Source organism: Lontra canadensis, unplaced genomic scaffold (assembly GCF_010015895.1).
Source record: "Lontra canadensis isolate GAN:19392208 unplaced genomic scaffold, GSC_riverotter_1.0 scaffold124, whole genome shotgun sequence".
In the NCBI taxonomy this organism is placed as follows: domain Eukaryota; kingdom Metazoa; phylum Chordata; class Mammalia; order Carnivora; family Mustelidae; genus Lontra; species Lontra canadensis.
Window position 1 is genome coordinate 2,225,988 of NW_022631118.1, and position 22,901 is coordinate 2,248,888.

The 22,901-nt window shown below is 43.3% G+C and overlaps 1 protein-coding gene across 1 annotated transcript in view; it reads left to right on the plus strand.

The window, feature by feature from the left end:
• Positions 1-8,791: 8,791 nt before the first annotated feature.
• The window catches only part of HRH1 (histamine receptor H1), an 88,684-nt gene continuing 74,574 nt past the window's right edge, over positions 8,792-22,901 (plus strand). Inside the window, exon 1 of the mRNA XM_032841562.1 lies at positions 8,792-8,812. The gene's annotated coding sequence lies outside the window, so the exon portion shown is untranslated. The remainder of the gene's footprint in view (positions 8,813-22,901) is intronic.

Sequence of the window (22,901 nt, forward strand, 5' to 3'; positions counted from 1 at the left end):
TCTGTTTTTTGAGATTGAGTCTTTTATGGTTTGTCTCCCTCCCAATCCCACCTTCTTTCATTTTTTCTTTTCCTACCACCCAACCCCCCCCCACATTGCATCTCCACTTCCTCATATCAGGGAGATCATATAATAGTTGTCTTTCTCCAATTGACTTATTTCACTAAGCATAATACCCTCTAGTTCCATCCACATCGTCGCAATGGCAAGATTTCATTTCTTTTGATGGCTGCATAATATTCCATTTTGTATATATACCACATCTTCTTTATCCATTCATCCATTGATGGACATCTAGGTTCTTTCCATAGTTTGGCTATTGTGGACATTGCTGCTATAAACATTCAGGTGCACGTACCCCTTTGGAGCACCACGTTTGTATCTTTAGGATATATACCCAGCAGTGCAATTGCTGGGCCATAGGGTAGCTCTATTTTCAGTTTTTTGAGGAACCTCCATACTATTTTCCAGAGTGGTTACACCAGCTTGCATTCCCACCAACAGTGTAGGAGGGTTCCCCTCTCTCCGCAATCTCGCCAGCATCTGTCACTTCTTGACTTGTTAATTTTAGCCATTCTGACTGGTGTGAGGTGGTATCTCATTGTGGTTTTGATTTGTATTTCCCTGATGCCGAGTGATGTGGAGCATTTTTTCTTGTGTCTGTTGGCCATCTGGATGTCTTCTTTGCAGAAATGTCTGTTCATGTCCTCTGCCCATTTCTTGATTGGATTATTTGTTCTTTGGGTGTTGAGTTTGCTAAGCTCTTTATAGATTTTGGATACTAGCCCTTTATCTGATATGTCATTTGCAAATATTTTCTCCCATTCTGTCAGTTGTCTTTTGGTTTTGTTAACTGTTTCCTTTGCTGTGCAAAAGCTTTTGATCTTGATGAAATCCCAATAGTTCATTTTTGCCCTTGCTTCTGTTGTCTTTGGCAATGTTCCTAGGAAGAAGTTGCTGCGGTTGAGGTCAAAGAGGTTGCTGCCTGTGTTCTCCTCAAGGATTTTGATGGATTCCTTTCTCACATTGAGGTCCTTTATCTATTTTGAGTCTATTTTCGTGTGTGGTGTAAGGAAATAGTCCAATTTCATTTTTCTGCATGTGGCTGTCCAATTTTCCCAGCACCATTTGTTGAAGAGGCTGTCTTTTTTCCATTGGACATTCCTTCCTGCTTTGTCGAAGATTAGTTGACCATAGAGTTGAGGGTCTATTTCTGGGCTCTCTATTCTGTTCCATTGATCTGTGTGTCTGTTTTTGTGCCAGTACCATACTGTCTTGATGATGACAGCTTTGTAATAGAGCTTGAAGTCTGGAATTGTGATGCCACCAACTTTGGCTTTCTTTTTCAATATTCCTTTGGCTATTCAAGGTCTTTTCTGGTTCCATATAAATTTTAGGATTGTTTGTTCTATTTCTTTGAAAAAAAAATGGATGGGATTTTGATAGGGATTGCATTAAATGTGTAGATTGCTTTAGGTTGAATAGACATTTTCATAATATTTGTTCTTCCAATCCATGAGCATGGAACATTTTTCCATTTCTTTATGTCTTCCTCAATTTCTTTCATGAGTACTTTATAGTTTTCTGAGTATAGATTCTTAGCCTCTTTGGTTAGGTTTATTCCTAGGTATCTTATGGTTTTGGGTGCAATTGTAAATGGGACTGACTCCTTAATTTCTCTTTTTTCTGTCTTGTTGTTAGTGTAAAGAAATGCAACTGATTTCTGTGCATTGACTTTATATCCTGACACTTTACTGAATTCCTGTACAAGTTCTAGCAGTTTTGGAATGGAGCCTTTTGGGTTTTCCACAGATAGTATCATATCATCTGCAAAGAGTGATAGTTTGACTTCTTTGCCAATTTGGATGCCTTTAATTTCTTTATGTTGTCTGATTGCTGAGACTAGGACTTCTAGTACTATGTTGAACAGCAGTGGTGATAAAAGACATCCTTGCCGTGTTCCTGACCTTAGCAGAAAAGCTTTCAGTTTTTCTCCATTGAGAATGATATTTGCAGTGGGTTTTTCATAGATGGCTTTGATAATATTGAGGTATGTGCCCTCTATCCCTACACTTTGAAGAGTTTTAATCAGGAAGGGATGCTGTACTTTGTCAAATGCTTTTTCAGCATCTATTGAGAGTATCATATGGTTCTTATTCTTTCTTTTATTAATGTATTGTATTACATTGATTGATTTGCGGATGTTGAACCAACCTTGCAGCACTGGAATAAATCTCCCTTGGTCGTGGTGTATAATCCTTTTAATGTACTGTTGGATCCTATTGGCCAGTATTTTGGTGAGAATTTTCGCATCTGTGTTCATCAAGGATATTGGTCTGTAATTCTCTCTTTTGATGGGATCCTTGTCTGGTTTTGGGATCAAGGTGATGCTGGCCTCATAAAATGAATTTGAAAGTTTTCCTTCCATTTCTATTTTTTGGAACAGTTTCAGGAGAGTAGGAATTAATTCTTCTTTAAATGTTTGGTAGAATTCCCCTGGGAAGCCATCTGGCCCTGGACTTTTGTTTGTTTGGAGATTTTTGATGACTGTTACAATCTCCTTACTGGTTATGGGTCTGTTCAGGTTTTCTGTTTCTTCCTGGTTCAGTTGTGGTAGTTTATATGTCTCTAGAAATGTATCCATTTCTTCCAGATTGTCGAATTTGTTGGTGTAGAGTTGCTCATAGTATGTTCTTATAATTGTTTGTATTTCTTTGGTGTTGGTTGTGATCTCTCATCTTTCATTCATGATTTTATTTATTTCAGTCCTTTCTCTTTTCTTTTTGATAAGTCTGGCCAGGGGCTTATCAATCTTATTAATTCTTTCAAAGAACTAGCTCCTAGTTTCGTTGATTTGTTCTATTGTTTTTTTAATTTCTATTTCATTGATTTCTGCTCTGATCTTTATGATTTCTCTTCTCCTGCTGGGTTTAGGCTTTCTTTGTTGTTCTTTCTCCACCTCCTTTAGGTGTAGGGTTAGGTTGTGTACTTGAGACCTTTCCTGTTTCTTGAGAAAGGCTTGTACCGCTATATATTTTCCTCTCAGGACTGCCTTTGTTGTGTCCCACAGATTTTGAACCGTTGTGTTTTCATTATCATTTGTTTCCATGAATTTTTTCAATTCTTCTTTAATTTCCTGTTGACCCATTCATTTTTTAGAAGGATGCTGTTTAGTTTCCATGTATTTGGGTTCTTCCCAACTTTCCTCTTGTGATTGAGTTCTAGCTTCAGAGCATTGTGGTCTGAAAATATGCAGGGAATGATCCCAATCTTTTGATACCAGTTGAGACCTGATTTATGACCCAGGATGTGGTCTATTCTGGAGAATGTTCCATGTGCACTAGGGAAGAATGTATATTCTGTTGCTTTGGGATGGAATGCTCTGAATATATCTGTGATGTCCATCTGGTCCAGTGTGTCATTTAAGGCCTTCATTTCCTTGTTGATCTTTTGCTTGGATGATCTGTCCATTTCAGTGAGGGGAGTGTTAAAGTCCCCTACTATTATTGTATTATTGTCAATGTATTTCTTTGATTTTGTTATTAATTGGTTTATATAGTTGGCTGCTCCCATGTTAGGGGCATAGATATTTAAAATTGTTAGGTCTTCTTCTTGGACAGACCCTTTGAGTATGATATAGTGTCCTTCCTCATCTCTTATTTTAGTCTTTGGCTTAAAATCTAATTGATCTAATATAAGGATTGCCACCCCAGCTTTCTTTTGATGTTCATTAGCATGGTACATTGTTTTCCACCCCCTCACTTTAAATCTGGAGGTGTCTTCGGGTCTAAAATGAGTTTCTTGTAGGCAGCATTTTGATGGGTTTTGTTTTGTTATCCATCTGATACCCTGTGTCTTTTGATTGGGGCATTTAGCCCATTTACATTCAGGGTAACTATTGAGAGATATGAATTTTGTGCCATTGTATTGCCTGTAAGGTGACTGTTACTGTATATTGTCTCTGTTTCTTTTTGATCTACTACTTTTAGGATCTCTCTTTGCTTAGAGGACCCCTTTCAATATTTCCTGTAGAGCTGGTTTGGTGTTTGCAAATTCTTTCAGTTTTTGTTTGTCCTGGAAACTTTTTATCTCTCCTTCTATTTTCAGTGATAGCCTAGCTGGATATAGTGTTCTTGGCTGCATGTTTTTCTCGTTTAGTGCTCTGAATATATCATGCCAGTTCTTTCTGGCCTGCCAGGTCTCTGTGGATAGGTCTGCTGCCAGTCTAATGTTTTTACCCTTGTATGTTACAGACTTCTTTTCCCAGGCTGCTTTCAGGATTTTCTCTTTGTCGCTAAGACTTGTAAATTTTACTATCAGGTGACGAGGTGTGGACCTATTTTTATTGATTTTGAGGGGCGTTCTTAGCATCTCCTGGATTTTGATGTTTGTTCCCTTTGCCATATTAGGGAAATTCTCTACAATAATTCTCTCCAATATACCTTCTGCTCCCCTCTCTCTTTCTTCTTCTTCTGGAATCTCAATTATTCTAATGTTGTGTCATCTTATGGTGTCACTTATCTCTCGAATTCTCTCCTTGTTGTCCAGTATTTGTTTGTCTCTCTTTTGCTCAGCTTCTTTATTCTCTGTCATTTGGTCTTCTATGTCACTAATTCTTTCTTCTGCCTCATTTATCCTAGCAGTAAGAGCTTCCATTTTTGATTGCACCTCATTAATAGATTTTTTTTAATTTCAACTTGGTTAGATTTTAGTTCTTTTATTTCTCCAGAAAGGGCTTTTATCTCTCCGGAGAGGGTTTCTCTAATATCTTCCATGCCTTTTTCGAGCCTGGCTAGAACCTTGAGAATTGTCATTCTGAACTCTAGATCTGTCATATTACCAATGTCTGTATTGATTAGGTCCCCAGCCTTCGGTACTACCTCTTGTTCTTTTTTTTGTGGTGAGTTTTTCCGCCTTGTCATTTTGTCCAGATAAGATTTGCTTTCTCCTCCTCTGGAATTCTGCTGTTCTCCTTGGTGAGTGAAGTTGGTCTTGGTTGGGTTTCTTGTTGATCTTCTGGGGAAGGGGTCTGTTGTAGTGATTCTCAAGTGTCTTTGCCCCAGGCGGAATTGCACCGCCCTTACCAGGGGCCAGGCTAAGTAATCCGTTTGTGTTTGCTTTCAGGAGCTTTTGTCCCCTGAGCACTTTCCGTAGAGGTAGAGTTCTGGAGTACGGGAATGAAGATAGCGGCCTCCCAATCTCTGGCCCAGAGGAGCCGAGAGCTCAGGGTCCCGCTCCTCGGTGCACCCTCAGAGAAAAGCGCCCAACCACCCCTGTCTCCCTGGCCTCTGTTCACACTTGGAGGAAAGTGCTCAATTGCTTGCACTTGGAGAAAAGCGCCTGGTTGCTTTCATCTCCGTGGCCTCTGGCCGCGCTCTGAGCTCACCCAGCCTGCGACCAGTTCAAGTTAACCCCGAGCTGAGAGCTCACTCCTTGGCTTTGTCGCTGTAGCCAGCTTCCCCACTCTAATACCTACGAGATCTGCGACACTTAGACATCCCCGGGCCTTCTGTGACCCCGCGGGACCTGGGGTTACGCTGACCCTGCGTGGGCTTCCCCCCAGCTTAGCCTCTGGAGCGATGTCCCTCCATGGAGCAGACTTTTAAAAGTCCTGATTTTGTGCTCCACTGCTCGCCCCTTGCCCAGAGCTGGCCCCTCCCCCCGCGGTCTATCTTCCCATCACTTTGGATTCACTTCTCCGCAGGTCCTACCTTTCAGAAAGTGATCGATTTTCTGTTTCTAGAATTGTTGCTCTTCTTCTCTTCGATTTCCCCTTGGATTTGTAGGTGTTCACAGTGGTTAGATAAGCTATCTAGCTGATGTCCTGCTACCTGATGTCATCTCAGCCAGCTACTTCTCTGCCATCTTGACTCCTCCCCCCTGTTTGTTGTGTTTCTTAGATTCCGCATATAAGTGAAATCATACCATATTTGTCTTTTACCTTTGACCTAATTCATTGAGCATAGTCTCATTCATTTATTTTTGTTTTTTTTTCCTCTCACGGGAGAAGACAGTTCCAAAAGAATGTTGCTAAGACCGATGTCAAGGAGATTACTGCCTATGTTTTCTTCTAGGAATTTTATGGTTTGGGGTGTTACATTCCAGTTGTTAGTCCATTTTGAACTTATTTTTGTATATGGTGTAAGAAAATGGGTCAGTTTTACTCTTGCACGTAGTGGCCAGATTTTTGTTGTTGTTTTAAAGGATGGGGGAAATTAATGGCATGTTTGTGTGCTGATGAGAATGATCCAGAAGAGATAAAAATGATGCTGTGGATCAACGTGGATGGAACTGTAGGGGATTATGCTAAGTGAAATAAGTCAAGCAGAGAAAGACAATGATCATATGGTTTCACTCATATGTGGAACATAAGGAATAGCACGGAGAACCACATGGGAAGGGAGGGAAAACTGAGTGGGAAGAAATCAGAGAGGTTGACAAATCTTGAGAGACTCTGGACTCCAGGAACGAAATTGAGGGTTACAGAAGGGAGGAGGATGGGGGAAAGGGGTAAACGGATGATGGGTATTAGGGAGGGTACGTGTGGTGATGAACACTGGGTGTTATACACAACTAATGAATTGTTGAATGCTATATCAAAACTAATGATGTACTTACTATATGCTGGCTAACTGAGCCTAATAATTTAAAAAATCCTATGGGGCAAAAAAAAAAAAAAAACAACCCACCAGCATAAATAAATAAATAAATAAAAATTGAAAATAAAAATGATGCTGTGGAAAAAGAGGGCAGATGAATGGGGCTGGAGTCCAGTGCACAAGGAGAGGCCATTCACCTGTGGCAGCAAGTAGGAAGCCTGAGTACATGGAAGGATCAGCACATGCTGGGTATGTGGACATTCTGAGGGCTTTGATTTTGTCGGAGAAGAGGCAGTGGAGTGTGTGGGGTGTGGGACACTAAGGATTTAGGGGAGCAGAGGAGTGGAGCAGTAGTCTAGCAGAGCTGGAGAGCCAGTGGGTAGGTAGGTAGAGCCTAATAGCCAGGCAGCACCAAGGGCCCTCTTGATGTTCAAGGTCACGGATTTTAAAGTGAGCACAGCCGAAGCGGTTGTTAAGCTGCAGTTGCATGGGGTGGATGTGGCGTTGGCTGAGAGTGGAAATGACCAGAGTTGTAGCTTTCTCGAGTGAGTATGGAAAACACAAATCATAAATGAAGAAATAGAGACCTGGGGAAAGCAATTCAAATTAAGAGCTCAAGACCAGAGTCAAAATTAGAAAGCAGACCATGGAAGGGGTGGGGGAGGGAGGAAGGAAGGAAAGAGAGAAAAAAGAAAGAAGCATTACGATCGTGTTTTGGATTTGTATTACTAGACAACTGCACTTGAGTGTGGATGAGGTTCAGATCCTGTCCAGAGAACACATTTAGATGGAAAGGGCGAACAGGGAACCAGGAAGGTGCCGGGAGCCTGAGACAGGCAAGCAGGTGACCGCTGAAGCCCTAGCCAGCCCCCTCCTCACTGCAGCCCCACCCTGACCCAAGACAAACTTGTCTTCTGTTTAATTTGGTTTCAGTTCTATTCAGTATGATGGAGCTTCCTATTTCCCTCCCTCCCCAGACCTCCCCTTCCCATCTCATTAGGGACTGTACCCCAAGAGACTTCTCTCCCCAGAACATCCTTAACAGCCAAATCCAGCAAGGAGAAATTATTTCCAGCAGCTTGGCATCAGGGAATCCAGCTTTTGGCTGCCAGTCTGGGAAAGTAAGGTGATCAATCACACACAGCTGGGACCTCAGTGACCTCTCACCAGAGGCACATCTCGGAATTCTGGGAAGACAACCAGACCTCCTCAGAAGATGGGGCCCCCTTGCCCTCTCACACCTTTCTGTGTATTTTCAGAGTAGTCAGCTGCTCTCCTGATTCCCAGCAGAGTCACCTGTTAAAAAATACAGATAACAGGACACCTGCCAGAAGCTGCAGTAGGATCCAGGGATCCTTATTCTCAACAAATTCTCGTAGTGATCCTCTACCACAGTCAAGGTCGAAAACTACCAGTTTGTCTCTTTGGGCCTCAGTTTCCCCATGTGTTCTAAAAGTTAGTGGAAGAGCCTAGATGTGCTTTCCAGGCACACATGTTGTTTGAGCTTCACAACAGCCCAGAGGGTGTTATCATTTCCATGTTTGAGGTGGGAAGAATGGGGTTTTAATAGAGGCAAAGGGATGAGTGGTGGGCCACAGAATCTCTAAGGCTTTTTCAGTGCTGGGGTTTGAGGAATCTGAGAGGGCCGGGGATAGGGGTGGTGGGCAATGGAATCTGCCTCCCAATACCTAGGGGTGACTCAGGCTCTCACACACCCCAGAGACTCAGGTGAGTCCACTGAGCAGGCCTGCACGTCCCAGTCCAAGCGCATAACTGCACATGCGTAAGTGAGGTTCCCTTCCCTCCCCCTGCAGCCTTCCCCTCCCCCTTCCCCACACAAACCAGCTCCTCCCTGACCTGTTGCTGCCCAACCCATGACCTATTTTGGAGTTCCCCACTGCCATCTCTTTATGTCAGAGTGAGTGATTTCTGCACAGCATGGAGGCGGGGCAAGTTGGGAAATTGGGAGAAGGTTCAGTCTGGCTGAGTCACTTCAAGAAAGAGGGTAGAGAGAGCAGTCTAAGCCAAATGCCCCTGCCTTTGTGTGGGTCTTCTCTCTTGACTTTAGCCATTGAGAAGTTGGTGAGGGGAGAACCATGATGGGATACTTACTTAAGAGTCACTCTGCTTCTGCACTGATAGAAGAGAGAATGGACTGGAAGAAGCAAGCGGGGAGGTCTACAGACAATTATGGAACAACTGAAATCCTTCAGGTAACCTGGGCCTAGACTTGGGTGTTGGGGGGAGTTGAGAGGAGGGGAAGTGAGAGCTATAGTGGCAAATTGGCTGGTGGCCCAAGGGGGCGCTGGAGTTTTCCCTTGAGAGTCTGGGTGATTGTAGGTATTGTTCATGGAGACACGCAGCTCAAAAGGGAAGGGACATGTTATTTTCAGACTTATGCCCTGAGTTCCTGGCATGTGGGGCACTCACTGTAAACGTACAGAGGTACTAACATGTCCTCTTGGGTAAGACCTCTGAGGAACCATTTGTTTCCACAGTGGGAGAGTGTTCAGTGCTCTGGCACCAGGGGTAAGGTCCCTACCAGCCCCAGAAGAGCCCTACCCATCAGAGAATGAGAGGAAAGAAAAAGGCAATCCCCAGAGAATGGGAAGAAATATTTACAAATCATATATCCGATATTGGTCTAGTATCTAGAGTCTATATAGAATTCTCACAAAACAATACTGAAAGGCAAACAACTCAACTACAAAAGGGACAAGGGATCTGAATAGACATTTTTCCAAAGAAGTTATACAAATGGATAATAAGCATATGAAAAGATTCTCAATATCATTAGTCATTAGGGAAATGCAAATCAAAACCACAATAAGATACCATTTCATACTCACTAGGATGGCATATAAAACGCAAGACAACAAGTGCTGGCAAGGATATGGAGACTTTGCAACCCTTAAACATTGTGGTTGGGAGGAAAGCAGTTTGATGGTTCCTCAAAAGTTAAGCACAGAATTACCATATGATCCAGGTGTTCCATTTCCAGATATATACCCAAGAGAACAAAAAATAAATATTCACACAAAAACCTGGACAAGAATGTTCATAGCAGCACTATTCATAACAGCCAAAAAGAGGTAACAACCCAGTGTCCATCAACTAATGAATGGATACACAAAAATGTGGAATATCCCTATGATGGAATATTATTCAGCCCTAAAAAGGAATGAAGTACTACCACAACATAGATAAACCCTGAGAACCATAGATAAGCTTTGGCTAAGTGAAAGAAGACAGTCACAGTCGGCAGCATGTGGTAGGTTGGTTCCATTTATCTGAAAGTGCAGAACAGGGAAATCTATGGAGACAGAAAGTAGATGAGTGGTTGCCAAGGAATGAGGGAGGGCGAATTGGGAGATACGGAATTGTCTTTTGAGGTACTGATAAATAGTGGTGATAGTTGCAAAATATTGTGAATATAAATCCACCCAAGAAGCAAAATAAGCTTTTCTTCTCACTTTAGGCACCGTGGTTGACTTTGGCCCCAGCTCCAAGATCTCTCACTCTGCAAAACTCTCCTGCTGCAATTGTACCTACCACTGGAATTCCTTCAGCCAAGCCTCTTCCACACACCCAGGCTTGCTCATTCTTTCCATTCCACCTATGTTCCCTTTTTGTCTTCACACCCCTCAGGAGCCTCCCAAGGGCTCACCCTGCCCCTTTAGTTCCTCCATGCCCCACTCTCTCCACCAGGCCACCCTCCCCCCTTTTTCAGAACCCTGCTCCCTGCTCATCTCTTCCTAGAACCTCCCTTAGAGGAACCCCTGACAGTTCTTTGCACTTGTAAGGACACCCAATGGCCAGGCTTTAACCTCAGCTTGCCACTTAAAGCCCATGTGACTCTTTGAGAGTCCTATAACTTTTCCAGTGCCTCAGTGTCCCCATCTGTAAAATGTACATTGCCATGTGTCTTAGCCTGTTTAGGCTGCTGTGATATACCACGAACTGCTTGACTTAGATTACATACATTTATTTTCTCACACTTCTGGATACTGGAAGTCTGAGATCAGGGTGCCAGGTAGTTGGGTTCTGGTGAGAGCTCTCTTCCTGGCTTATAAACAGCCACCTTCTTGCTGTGGCCTTTTCTCTATGTGTGTCCATGGGAAGAAAGAAAGAGAAGGAGGGGGAGAGAGAGAGGGAGGAGAGGGAAAGAGAGGTAGAGAAGAAGAAGAAGGAGAAAGGAATGAGTGAGGGAGGAAGAGAAAGTTCTCCATGGTGCCTGATCTTATAAGGCCACTAATCCTATCATGAGGTCCCACTCTCATTATCTCATCTAACCCAAATTACCTCCCAAAGTCTCCACCTCCAAATACCTACCAAATATTGAGGGTTAAGGCTTCAACATATGCATTCGAGAGAGGGGAGACACATTCAGTCCATAAATCCATGCTTTACTTGCCAGGTGGGTGTCTATGGATTTCTGCAGGTATGAAGCCTTATATATGCAAAGTGCCAGACCCTTATGAAGGGTTTATCATTTCTCATCACTACAGTGTAAACATGTGTGTTTCTCAGCAACAGAACACCATATGCTATTCATTAGCATCTGACCTCCTGTAGTCAGGTACTCAAGGGAAGGGGATGTGTCTGCTGCTTTTGGAGTGTTCTCTCTAACTATGAGAAACTACCAGAAACCAGAATCCAAAATTCATCTCTCCTTCCTGGGATCCTAGAGCTGTATTTGCCTTGGGTCATACACACTGAGTTTCTGACTCTCAGGCCTGACCATTAAGCCCTTAAGTTCAAGGGCTCTGCACAGAGAGATTTCATTGCCCTACACCTCCGTTTTCTTGTCTTGTCATCTCATAGCATGACTGGGAGGGTTCAAATGAAAAACCACATGGTAAGCTCTCAGTAAATGTCAGTGACAAAGATGAATATGATAGATTAGTTACTTTTTACCATATAACAAATTGCCCAAACACTTAGTGACTTGAAACATCAATAATCATTTGTTCTCTCATGGTTTTAGTGGGTGAAGAATTCAGGATTACCTTGAATGGGCAGTTCTATCTCAAGGTTTCTCACGAAGCAGAAGCTTTAGTCATCTGAAGGCTTGACTGAGCTTCAGAATCCAGTTCCAAGTAGCTTGCTTATATGTTCCCAACCTGGTACTGGCTGTTGGGAAGTGTGGGAGCCTTGGTCCCTCTTTCCACAGAACTCCTTGAGTGTCCTTACAACGTGATAGCTGGTTTACCCAATGAACCATCCAGGAGTCCCAGGAGGACCTGCAGTACCTTTTATGATCTAGATTCAGAAGTTACACGCTGTCCCTCCTGCAGTATTCTGTGCGTCAGTGCAGGCCACTCCTAATTGAATGTGGGGTACACACAAACATAAATACCAGGGGGTGAGGGTCATTGGGACCTGTCTTGGAGACCAACTATCACAGAGGATGGCAAATATATTCTTCATGTGAGATCATATGTCCAACAACTGGAAAGTGGCATAGCCAGGATTTGAATTCAAATCTATCTAGCTCAGACTCGGAGATCTTAACCACTACTCTTTGTTGACACCCATTTTCTTCATGCCAGCAGTCACTTACTCATTCAGGAAACCTTGCCTAAGTACCTGCTGTACTGTGAGTGCACTGGGTGCTAGCAAAGCCCCTGTCCTCCAGGAGACCCAGTCTGAAGGGTGTGTGGATGGCGGAGCTAGATCCAGCTCCCAAGTCTTTTGGCCTCTAGTTCATTGTTCTTTCTGATCTGATATACTTGCATCAGAGGGGAAAATCGCTCAAGCCTTACAAGTCTTTTGGCAAAAAGAGGTGGAGGGGAATTACAGAAAATGAATTGAATGTGGAACCAATAGTCCTGGGTGTAGTCCTGTCTTTGACAGTGATTTGTAGGATGCCTTTGATAAGTCCCTTCACCTCTCTGGGCTCAGTTTTCCCCACTTGCAGAATTAACTGTAAGGAGCTTACCTGTGCAAATCGTTCATTCAGTACCACTTATTAAGCACATACTGTGGACCACATGCTCTTCTAAGTGCTGGGAACACAGAGGAGAACAAGTTAGAGTTCTGGCCCTCTAGCTGCTCTCTTACATTCAAATGTAGGCTGTGAGACAATAAACAAACCAGCAAAGAAAAAGATCACTGCAGACATCTATGACAACCGTGAAGGGTGAAATGATAGGCAGGGACCACTACTTTGACCAGGGTAGGCTTCTCTGAAGGGTGGCAACTGAGTACAGAATGGTGGTGAGGTGACCGTGGAAAGACTGGCCTGGGGTTGGGGGCATGGAATAAGTATCCCAGGCCGAAGAATCATCAAGTGCAGAGGCTTCAAGACAGGACAAAAGATTGTTTTGTTCTGTGTTTGCCTGCAGCAAAGAGACTAGCATAGCTGGAAGGTAGTGAGCCCAGGGAGGAGGGTGAGACACGAGGACAGGGTACAAGGGTAGATGATAAAGAGACTTAAAGACCTTGGGAAGGTGTGTGGGCTGAATTTTAAGTGGGATGGGAAGTCTCTGGATGATTTTCAATAAAGATGATCCAATGTGCATCAAAGGAGCCCTCTACCTGTTGAATGGGAAATGGGTTGCTTGTCTCTAGTAACATGTTGTTTAAAAAGTTTCTATTAAATTTTCTTATTGTGATAAAATACACACAGCATAAAATTGACCATTTTAATCACTTTTAAGAGTACAATTCAGTGCCATTAAGATACACAGGGCGCCTGGGTGGCTCAGTTGGTTGAGCGACTGCCTTCAGCTCAGGTCTATGGTCCCGGAGTCCCGGGATTGAGTCCCGCATTGGGCTCCCAGCTCCATGGGGAGTCTGCTACTCCCTCTGACCTTCTCCTGTCTCATGTTCTCTCTCACTCTCTCTCTCTTTCTCAAATAAATAAATAAAATCTTAAAAAAAAAAAAAAAAGAACATACACAGTGTTGTGCAACCATCACCACTATCCATTCCCAGAGCTTTTACATCATTCCTAACAGAAGCTCTGTACTAAGTGAAGTTTTTCGGTCATCAGAACTCTCTCAGCTCAAAGTGACAAAAAACCCAACTCAAATAGAATTACTCCAAGAAGAGAAGCTGTTGGCTCACTAAAGTTTGGGGCACCTGGGTGGCTCAGTGGGTTGAGCCTCTGCCTCAGGGTCCTGGAATCGAGCCCCACATCGGGCTCTTTGCTCAGTGGGGAACTTTCTTCCCCCTCTCTCTCTGCCTGCTTCTGCCTACTTGTGATCTCTCTCTCTGTCAAATAAATAACTAAAAAATCTCAAATAATAATTTTTTAAAAACTCACTTAAAAAAAAAAAAGGGAAAAAAGTACAGGTTAGTCTTCAGGCATGGCTGGATCTAATAGCCCAAGCAATATCATCAGACATGGGGCTGTGTTTACTCAAGTGCTGGCTTTATTCTCAGGCAGCCTTTTGCCCTTCTTGGTGGCAAAAAGAGCCGTCAGCAGCTTCAGGCTTCCAGTCCACCAGCTCAGCAAACCCAGAAGAAAGGAGGGGATACTTTGCCAAGAGTTCCAGCAGAATTTCCAGAGCTAACTCTCATTGGATCAATCTGAGTCATGTGTCAATCCCTGAACTGCATTCCACCAGAGAGCTGGAACTTGCCGATTGGCCAGTGTCACATGTCCTACACCTGAGAAGTGGGATCACCCCCACTTTAGGCACATGACCTGAGATTAGGAAGCCATAAGTTCTCTGTAGAAAAAAGCAGGGTTCTATCCTAAGAGAAAGGGGGAAACAGGGACTGGACAGGCAAAAGTACATCTAGCCAACCACTATAACACTTACAGATATTACCTCCTCTGATTTTTTTTCTCAGCAGTTGGCTCCTCCCTGACATGAAAGGCCAGATCTTGACAGTTTCTTTAACTTCCTGCCAATATTATCAGTTGCCAAAGCCTTTCTCCCCAGTGTCCCTGGAAGCTGTTCCCTCAACCCCAGTCCCCTTTTCTCCTGCCCTAGCTCAGACCACATACCCCACCTCTTGGATTATTGCAACCCCCTCTACACCACTGTCCTCCCTCCCTCCTGAGGGAGCTTTTCTAAAGCTCAGATCTGACCACAACTTTTCAGGCCCTCCCCATTTGAGCTTCCATCTGGCTTATGAGGCTCCATCAGATCTGACTACTGCTTCCATCTGCAGTCTTATCCTCCCACCCTCACCCCCACTTAGGTTCTCTTGGGACTCACCCAGTGCCTTTGCATGCAGTTCCTCTGTGCCTGGAATGCCCTTAGCGACATCTTTTGCTTAACCTTCAGTTCACGCCCTTGAAATTTAGCTGAGCCATCCCTTCCTCCAGGAAGCCTTCGTTGGGGAGCCCTCCATCCGTACACCTACCCCACACAGTGTGGTTAATACCCAACCCCCTGGGCTAGCATAGAGTGCTATGTGTTCACCTTGTCATACACCCAGGGTAGCATATTATTTTCGAAATATTAGCCTCTGGGTTTTTTAATTAAAATGAAGTTTTAAAAACTGATTTCTACATATTAAAATGCACAGATATTAAAATTTTTACCCATCTATGTATGTGTGTCACCATCCCAAAGATCAAAGTATGGAATTTTTCTAGCACCTGCTTCCAGTGCCTCTTCTAGGTCAATAATAGTCCCATTCCCCATCCCTCTCCCAGAGGTAACCACTTCTAAAACCATAAATTAGTCCTGCCAGTTATTGAACTTCATATGAGTAGGATTATATAATATTCACTTTTTTTTGCATTTGGTTTCTCTTATTCAAAATAATGATTTTTTTAAAGATTTTATTTATTTATTTGACAGAGAGAGAGAGATCACAAATAGGCAGAGAAGCAGGCAGAGAGAGAGGGGGAAACAGGCTCCCCGCTGAGCAGAGAGACCGATGCAGGGCTCGATCCCAGGACCCTGAGATCATAACCTGAGCCAAAGGCAGAGGCTTAACCCACTGAGCCACCCAGGCGCCCCTTTTTTTCTTCTGTGTTGTTGTGGGCAGCAATAGTTCCTCTGCTTGGATTGCTGTATGGTATCCCAGACAATGAATTTGTTTATTCAAACTCCTGTTTGAGTGGATATTTTGGGTGTTTCCAGTTTGGACTATTAGGAATAAAGCTGTTATGATTTATGTACAGTTTCTGTGGACATGTTTTCATTTCTCTCGAAGACATACCTAGGAGTGGAATTTCTGGATCATAAGGCAGATCTATGTTTATTAAGGTTGCCAAGCAATTTTCCAAAGTGCCTGTGCCATTTTACATCCCTACCAGGCATGTCAGAGAGTTCTAGGGGTTCCATAGCCTGGCCAACACTTGATGTTGTCACTCATCTTTATTTCAGTCATTCTGATAGGGCCATGGAGGAAGCTCTTGGAGTTGTTTTGCATTCCTGCTAATTTCTGTTACCCAGAGGTCTTATCTTAAGCTACTGTCTCAAGGCTATTTTCTTTTTCTGGCCCTCAGAAAGAAAACAAAATCTTTTCCTGCCTTTTGGGTTTCAAAAATCTAGGGTCTCAGGAGCTACAGGAAAAGATTCTTACATACTGATGAAGTGATTAAAACAGGGAAATGCAGTGTATTTAGGAGGAAGATTCCACTTCTCTGAAACTAGGCAAGGGTTTCCAGATGTGTAAACATGTTAGGGAAACTGAATTCAGAATTGGAGTAGGGAAGCCATGGTCGCAGGTTGCATAAAGCAGCAGGAAGAAGGAAGCTTTCTTTTTAGTCTGGCAAAGGCAAGCTGCCCTTGCCTGCAGTCAATGAGAGTCTGCCCCCACTTCAACTCTCATTTTCTTTTAATGAACTTTTGTTCAAAATAATCCCACCCACTCCCTTTTCCCTTCTATAAAAACCACTCCTCCTTTGTTCTGGAGACTTGCTTATGGTCCATTATAGTTTGCTTGAACTTACATAACAGAAACTAAAGTTACCTTTCTTGCTTACGTGAGTTTGTGAACTGGAATTGTAATTTTTAGGATTTTTTTAAGTTAGGATTGGGTTTATCTGTATGAAAGAGAAAATCCACAATATTGGGGTGATAAGCAAAATAAGTTTCTTTTTTTATATAAAAGAAGTATGGAGATAGACAATCCAGGGCTGATATAGCAGCTCCATGGTATCAGTGACTGAGGCTATTTTATTTGCGCCATCATCTGAGTATGGGGCTCCCTTCCCAATGTGACATCATAGGTCAGAATGGCTGCTAAAGTTCCAGCCATTGCAACTACATCCCAAGCAGCAGGAAAAAGGAAACAAGATTTCCTTTTTTGGTTTTTTTTGTGTTTTTTTTTTTTTTTTTTTGTACGTTCCTTTTAAAAAGACTTTGCACTAACCCCCACAACATTTACCCTTACATCTCATTAGCCAAAATTTAGTCATGTGACCACACCTTGCTGCAAGAGAGGCTGGGAAATCCAATCTTTTGGTTGGATATTGAAAGAATGGTTATTAACAGGTCAAGCACAGTCTCTGCCACATTATTCCTTTAGCATTTTCCACAGCATACCTGGGAAGGTTTATTTTGATATTTTTCTCCACAGTTAGAATAACTTGAAGGCAGATTCTTATCATCTTCATCCTCATATCCCAAAGTCAAGCACATTTGGAGACACTTGAGATGGAGGAATAAGTGACTAGATGTTACCTTTCTTTAGATGCCCCAGGAGCCCTTAGCATGGATCTCTGCTCACAGCAATCCTCCAATAATTGTTTGATTTACATGAATTTACATGTTCTTGACCTCAGTTTCCTCATTTTTTAAATGCGTATAAATGACCTCAAAGATCAATCCCAATTTATACATTACCAGAGTCCACTCTGTAAAATTTGAAGAATAAAGCTAACCATTAAAAAAATGAAAACTCAGCCAGAGATAGAAGCTGTAGGTAGCTTTCACTCTTTCACTGTTTCTTCTGCATAAACACATAGACATGTTTTGCATATGAATAGGATCCCACTATGCACATGTTTTATAACTAGCCATTTTTACTTAAATAACATAGGACCAAACTTCCTCTTCTGCGCAAGAAAACTAGCTTGTAGAGAGCAATGCTCTCCATATTCAACTACAAAACCCAGCTGGAACTGTTAAAATGAACATAAAAATCTGTTCGAAGGCATCAAAGAGCTCTCCAGGAAGCCAAGACCTGAAAGATCAAGATCCCAGAGTGAAGAGAAACACATGGAGGTAAGCCCAGCGTTCCATGTGTTTTCCCCTGGAATTTGCCAATTCCTAAGAAATGGTGAAGCTAAGCAGAGCTTTCACATAGTCGTACAGGGCTGGAGGGGCAAAAATAATTTATACTGAACCCATTTCTAGACCATACATGTTCTCCCCTAACATATATGGACATTCATTGGGGCTCACAGACATTTTCCATACATAGGGTTTTGGCCTTGGAAAGAACTTCAGAGATGATGTAACCAAACACTTCATTTTAGTAATGAGGCAACTGAGGCCCAGAGACTCTGAGTGACTTGCTGAGTGACTTGCCCAGGGCCACATAGCAAATAGAACACATAGCACATAGCCTCCTGGTACAACCTTCTTGCACTTCCCTGGTTTGCATCTGTTGCTGCTACTCGCACCCTAAGCTCCCCATTCCTTTTCACATGTCCTACCCAGAGAGAAACAGAGAGAGAAAGGGAGATAGGTCAATTTAATCTCACTTCTGGTTTGTGATTTTTTAGTAAGTCAAAGTGCTTTTCTAAAAGGAAACCAAACATAAATCCTTTTATAACAGTTATTGGGCAATTACCTAATTACCAAAGTAATACAAATTTACTAGAGAACCATTAGGAAATACAGAGGAGTAAAAACCAAAAGCACCTATCTTCTCCTTCCCACTATGCCTTATACAACTATTGAGGTTTTTTTAAAGGTTTTTTATTAATTTATTTGTCAGAGAGAGCAGGAGCACAGAGAGCTGCAGGCAGAACAGGCAGAGCGAGAAGTTGGCTCCCTGCTAAGCAAGGAGCCCGATGTGGGACTTGATCCCAGGACTCTGGGATTATGACCCAAGCCAAAGGCAGATGCTTAACCAACTGAGCTACCAGGCGTCCGAACTATTGAGTTTTTTTATACGTAGATGCACTTTTTCACAAAATGAGTTCATACATACCAGTCTTTTGTTACTTGCCCTTTTAACTTAATATTCATATCATCACCCATTTTCACATAATTCTTTAGTGTCTAAGATGACCTTAACAGGTCCATTCTATCTATATACCGTAATTTATTTAACCAGTTTCCTATAGTTAGACATTTGGATTATTTTCAGTCTTTTCCTATTACATGCAATCCTGCAATGAACATCTTGATGTATATCTTGGTGATATTCATGATTATTTTCTCAAGAAAAACTCTTCAAGCGTGGAATAATAGACTGAACGTTTTTAAAGTCTTCCACATTTGGTTCCAAATTGCCCTCCAGGAAGTCTGTATCAATTCATGCTTCTGCTAGCCCTGTGCACTCCAAACCTATGTGCTTTACTTAAGTGGGGAAGGAAGGGGTCGGTCTTACTCCAGGTTGATATTTGCCATTCTTGCTCACCTTTTAAATAGATAAGCTTCACAGCATGCCAGTCTAACTAAATTTAGAGTGGAGAAGTCACACTAATGGCCGAAGGCCAGAAACTTTGGAACTGTATCAGGGCCAAGTTGAAAGGGTCAATTTTGATAATTCTAAATACCATTCTTGCTACTTGGCCCACTTCGGCCCTGAAGGTCAAACATCTGTTCTTACAAACTGAGCAGGAAATAAAACAAGAGAAAGGCCATCTTGCCTTCTTTGGGCAGCTATCTGAAAAACGACCATTTGGATTTCTCTGCACCCAGAGTGCAGAGTCCCCAGAGGAAATGGCCGAGTTCATAACATGGAGCTGGACTGGGCACTCTGCCCACATCAACCCATCCATAGCTTGTTGCACGGTCTTGGAGTCCAACATAAGTGGTGTTCATTTCCTCTGGGTCTTAAGGACTTTGTGATTTCCTGTGTCCCCTGTGCAAATGCAAAGAAAACTCCTTTGGCTAGTGAGCGATCTCAAATTTCTCAGCTGAGACTTTTAACTGGGATTTGTTTCAGTTCAAGGGACATTGCTTCTATGATTGGGTTCTGTGGCTGGTCACTTGGGCCACCTGGTCCATTCTCCTCTCTGGACCTTCTTGGTTTCCCCATGTGAACGAGGAAGCAGTTGGCCTGGATTTGGTGAGCCATGAATCCTGTTTCCCAAGAGTGAGGTCTCAGTTCCTGAGCACCTACCACAGCCAAGCACTTCACACACATGAATGTATTTAATCCTAATAATGGTTCCATGAGAAACTGGACATCTGTGCCGGTCCAGGCCCAATGCTCCATTATTCTGCTAATAGCACCCTGATTTTCTTTTCGGGACCCATCTCCCATGTACTCCTCATCCCTATCACTTATTTGGGGCTGACCCCACTCCCTGACTCTAGCCACAGGCATATAACTCAGGCTTTGCTAATCAGAACAGCTGGGATGGGTTTGTCTGGCCATGTGACCCAATCCAGGCCAATGGAGATCAACCCTGGGATTTTGGCTGGAAGTGTTGGGAAGGAAGTGATCTCTTTGCCTTGAGGTTGCTTAATGGGTTATTCTTGCTTGTCTGTGGAAAGACCCAGCCTTCTAATAAAGCAGACACAAAAGAAAACAGAGTCAAGACATAGAGGGAAACAGATTCATGACAACTTCCTTTGAGCTTCTGGCATGGACTATGCCTGAATCCAAAATGTTTTCTGAAATTTTTCAGTTCAGAACAGTTTTTGGCTGAACCTGGTTATAATTGGGTTTATGTTCCCTGCCACCGGAAGAATCATCATTAAAATCCTGGATATGACCCAGATGTTATTCTCATTTAACAGATGAGGTCACTGAGGCTCAGAGAAGCAACGTGAGCACTGACTTAACAAGTGGTAGAGCAGATCTTTCATCTACTCTTCTTAATCCATCTACCTTTCATCTACCTATCTTGACTCAGAGGCTCAAATAGTCCCCCTTTTCTAGCTTGCCTCCAAAAAGCGCAGAAGTAGGAATAGCCTTGGGGAGCCAGGCCAATCCAGGTTCCAGACCCGGTTCAGCTGCTTCCTAACCATCTGATCTTGGAATGAATTACTAGCTGTGTATCCTGAACCAGTCTCTTCCCCAATTTGTCCCTCACTTTTCTCATCTGCAAAATAGGAAGCTAAGAGTATCTTGCTAACAGCATTGTTGTGCAGAGTAAGTGTATTCAATTATGTCTAATGCTCTTAGAGCCTGGCACATGATAAGCGTTAACAAAAGGCTTACAATTATTTTTTTTCTGCTGCCTGCATGTTATTAGTAAGTTGGTTACCCACCTCTGTCCCACACACCCAGGATGCAGCCTGAGTTATGATATATCAGTTCCAAATGCCACAATGAAAAAACACACACCCTGCTCACCCAGGGCTCCAAATAATATCTGATGTGCTGTTTCTAAAATGCTGATGTTTCTAAAAATGGTGATCACAATGGGCTTAGTAGCCCTAAAACCAGCCCAGGAAGTGAAACTTTGGCGAGGCATTCTAAATAATCAAGCTTTTGCTGACTTGCAGAAATGAGAGGGGATGGGACTGGGCCCAGCCATTTCCAAGCTCCCCCCAAACTCTTATCAGCCTCACAGCTGCGGGAGGGAGTAGATTACATTTCCATTAGAATTTATAGCAGTTGCTCCCCCAAGGGCTAACTCAATTCCAAAAGGGGCATCAGTCTGGCAAAGTATAAAATATGGAGGCCCTAGAGAATCACCAGGGAATAGAAAGGGGCTTATTATGGATTCAGTGAGTCCCAGTGGGGGAGGGTTGCTCATCAACAGAGGTCTGGTCAGAGGAACAAGGGAGAATCCCTTGCCTCTCTGATTAGTGAATGTCAGAACTGGTACCCAGGACGATAACCTGGGTTGTCAGCTATCTTGACCCTAAAGATTCCTATCTCTGTGCATTACCGTCAGTCCTTTAATCCCTAACTTGCAGAAAGGCTCAGTGGTCTATGAGCTACCATTTATGGACTTGCTAAGTCCCTTATGTAAATGACCTCATGGGATTTTCCAGCAGCCCCAGTGAGATGAAGATGACAGCACAGTAACTATGATCTCGGACCTTGTAGCTGAGTTGTGTAAGGTGGATTCCCAGTTCTCCTATATACCAGCTGTGTGACCTTGATCCTGTTACTTAACCTCGCTGGACCTCTGTTTTCTCCTCTGTGAAATAGGAATAATTATCGTTCCCACTTGTTCAGGGTGTCATGAAGATTAAATGCGTAAGCACCTGTTGTACTTAGAAGAGTACATGGCACCATGACAGCTGTTTTTATTCACCCTCATTTTGCACATGTAGTCCAGGAGGCCAAAAAGATACTACATACCATGCACAGCTTGTAATGCTGGGCCTCAAACTAGCTCTATGTGATCCCACTATTAAGTGGAATTGCTTTCTACTCAGAGGAAGCTAAAAGCTCCACCACGCCCCAAACCCACACCCTACCTGCCCCCCGCAAACTCCAAACATAGGGTTCTTTCCTCCTCAACACCCTTCTCTCCCTCTGAACTTGAGTGTCCCTTCTGAAGCACTGAGATAAGATCTGATGTCATAACTGCTTCGAGGTTCAGATGGAGTTTTCCTGGTACTGAGGAAAGAAAACTTTGCCTCTCTTCCCTGGTTTTGTAAATGAAGGCAGCCAGTAAGAAGAATTCTCAAGTTGCCAGGAATAATCCCCCCCACAAACCCACAAACCTCCCCTGGCCCCAGCTCTAGATTCAGTCTAGCGCAGGATGCTAATTGAAACACATTGTAATTTTGAAACTTGAGCTCATCTGGAGGGGCTACAGAGAAATAGAGGAGGGGTGTAGTGTTCTAGACCTTGGAGGTCTCTCTAGTTCCCCATGAAACCTCTAGGGTAGGGTGCTTATTTGTCAATCTTATTGTCTCTTGGTCTGGCTGGCTCTGTCTGTGTTTCTATTTTGGCCTCTCCAGCAAGGATAGTGGAGGTGGGGTATCACTGTATGTCTTTGTCTATCCTTCGGTCTGTGGTTGCCTTTGCCAAACATCTCCTCTCTGACTTTCCATCTTTCCTTCTTTATCTGGACTTACCTATTTTGGTCTGCCCACCCTCGGGTGAGAGTGGGCGGTGGGGAGTTCTCGCCAGGGTTCTGACCAATCTTTTTTTTTTTTTTTCTATTTTAATTCTGACCCTCTGTCACATCTCTCTCCAACCCCGAGGAGACATTCCGCGGCGCCGAGCCCGAGGCTGGGGTGCGCGGCGGGAGGCGCGAGAAGGTGTCAGAGCCCAAGGCGCCCCATAGCGCCCGTT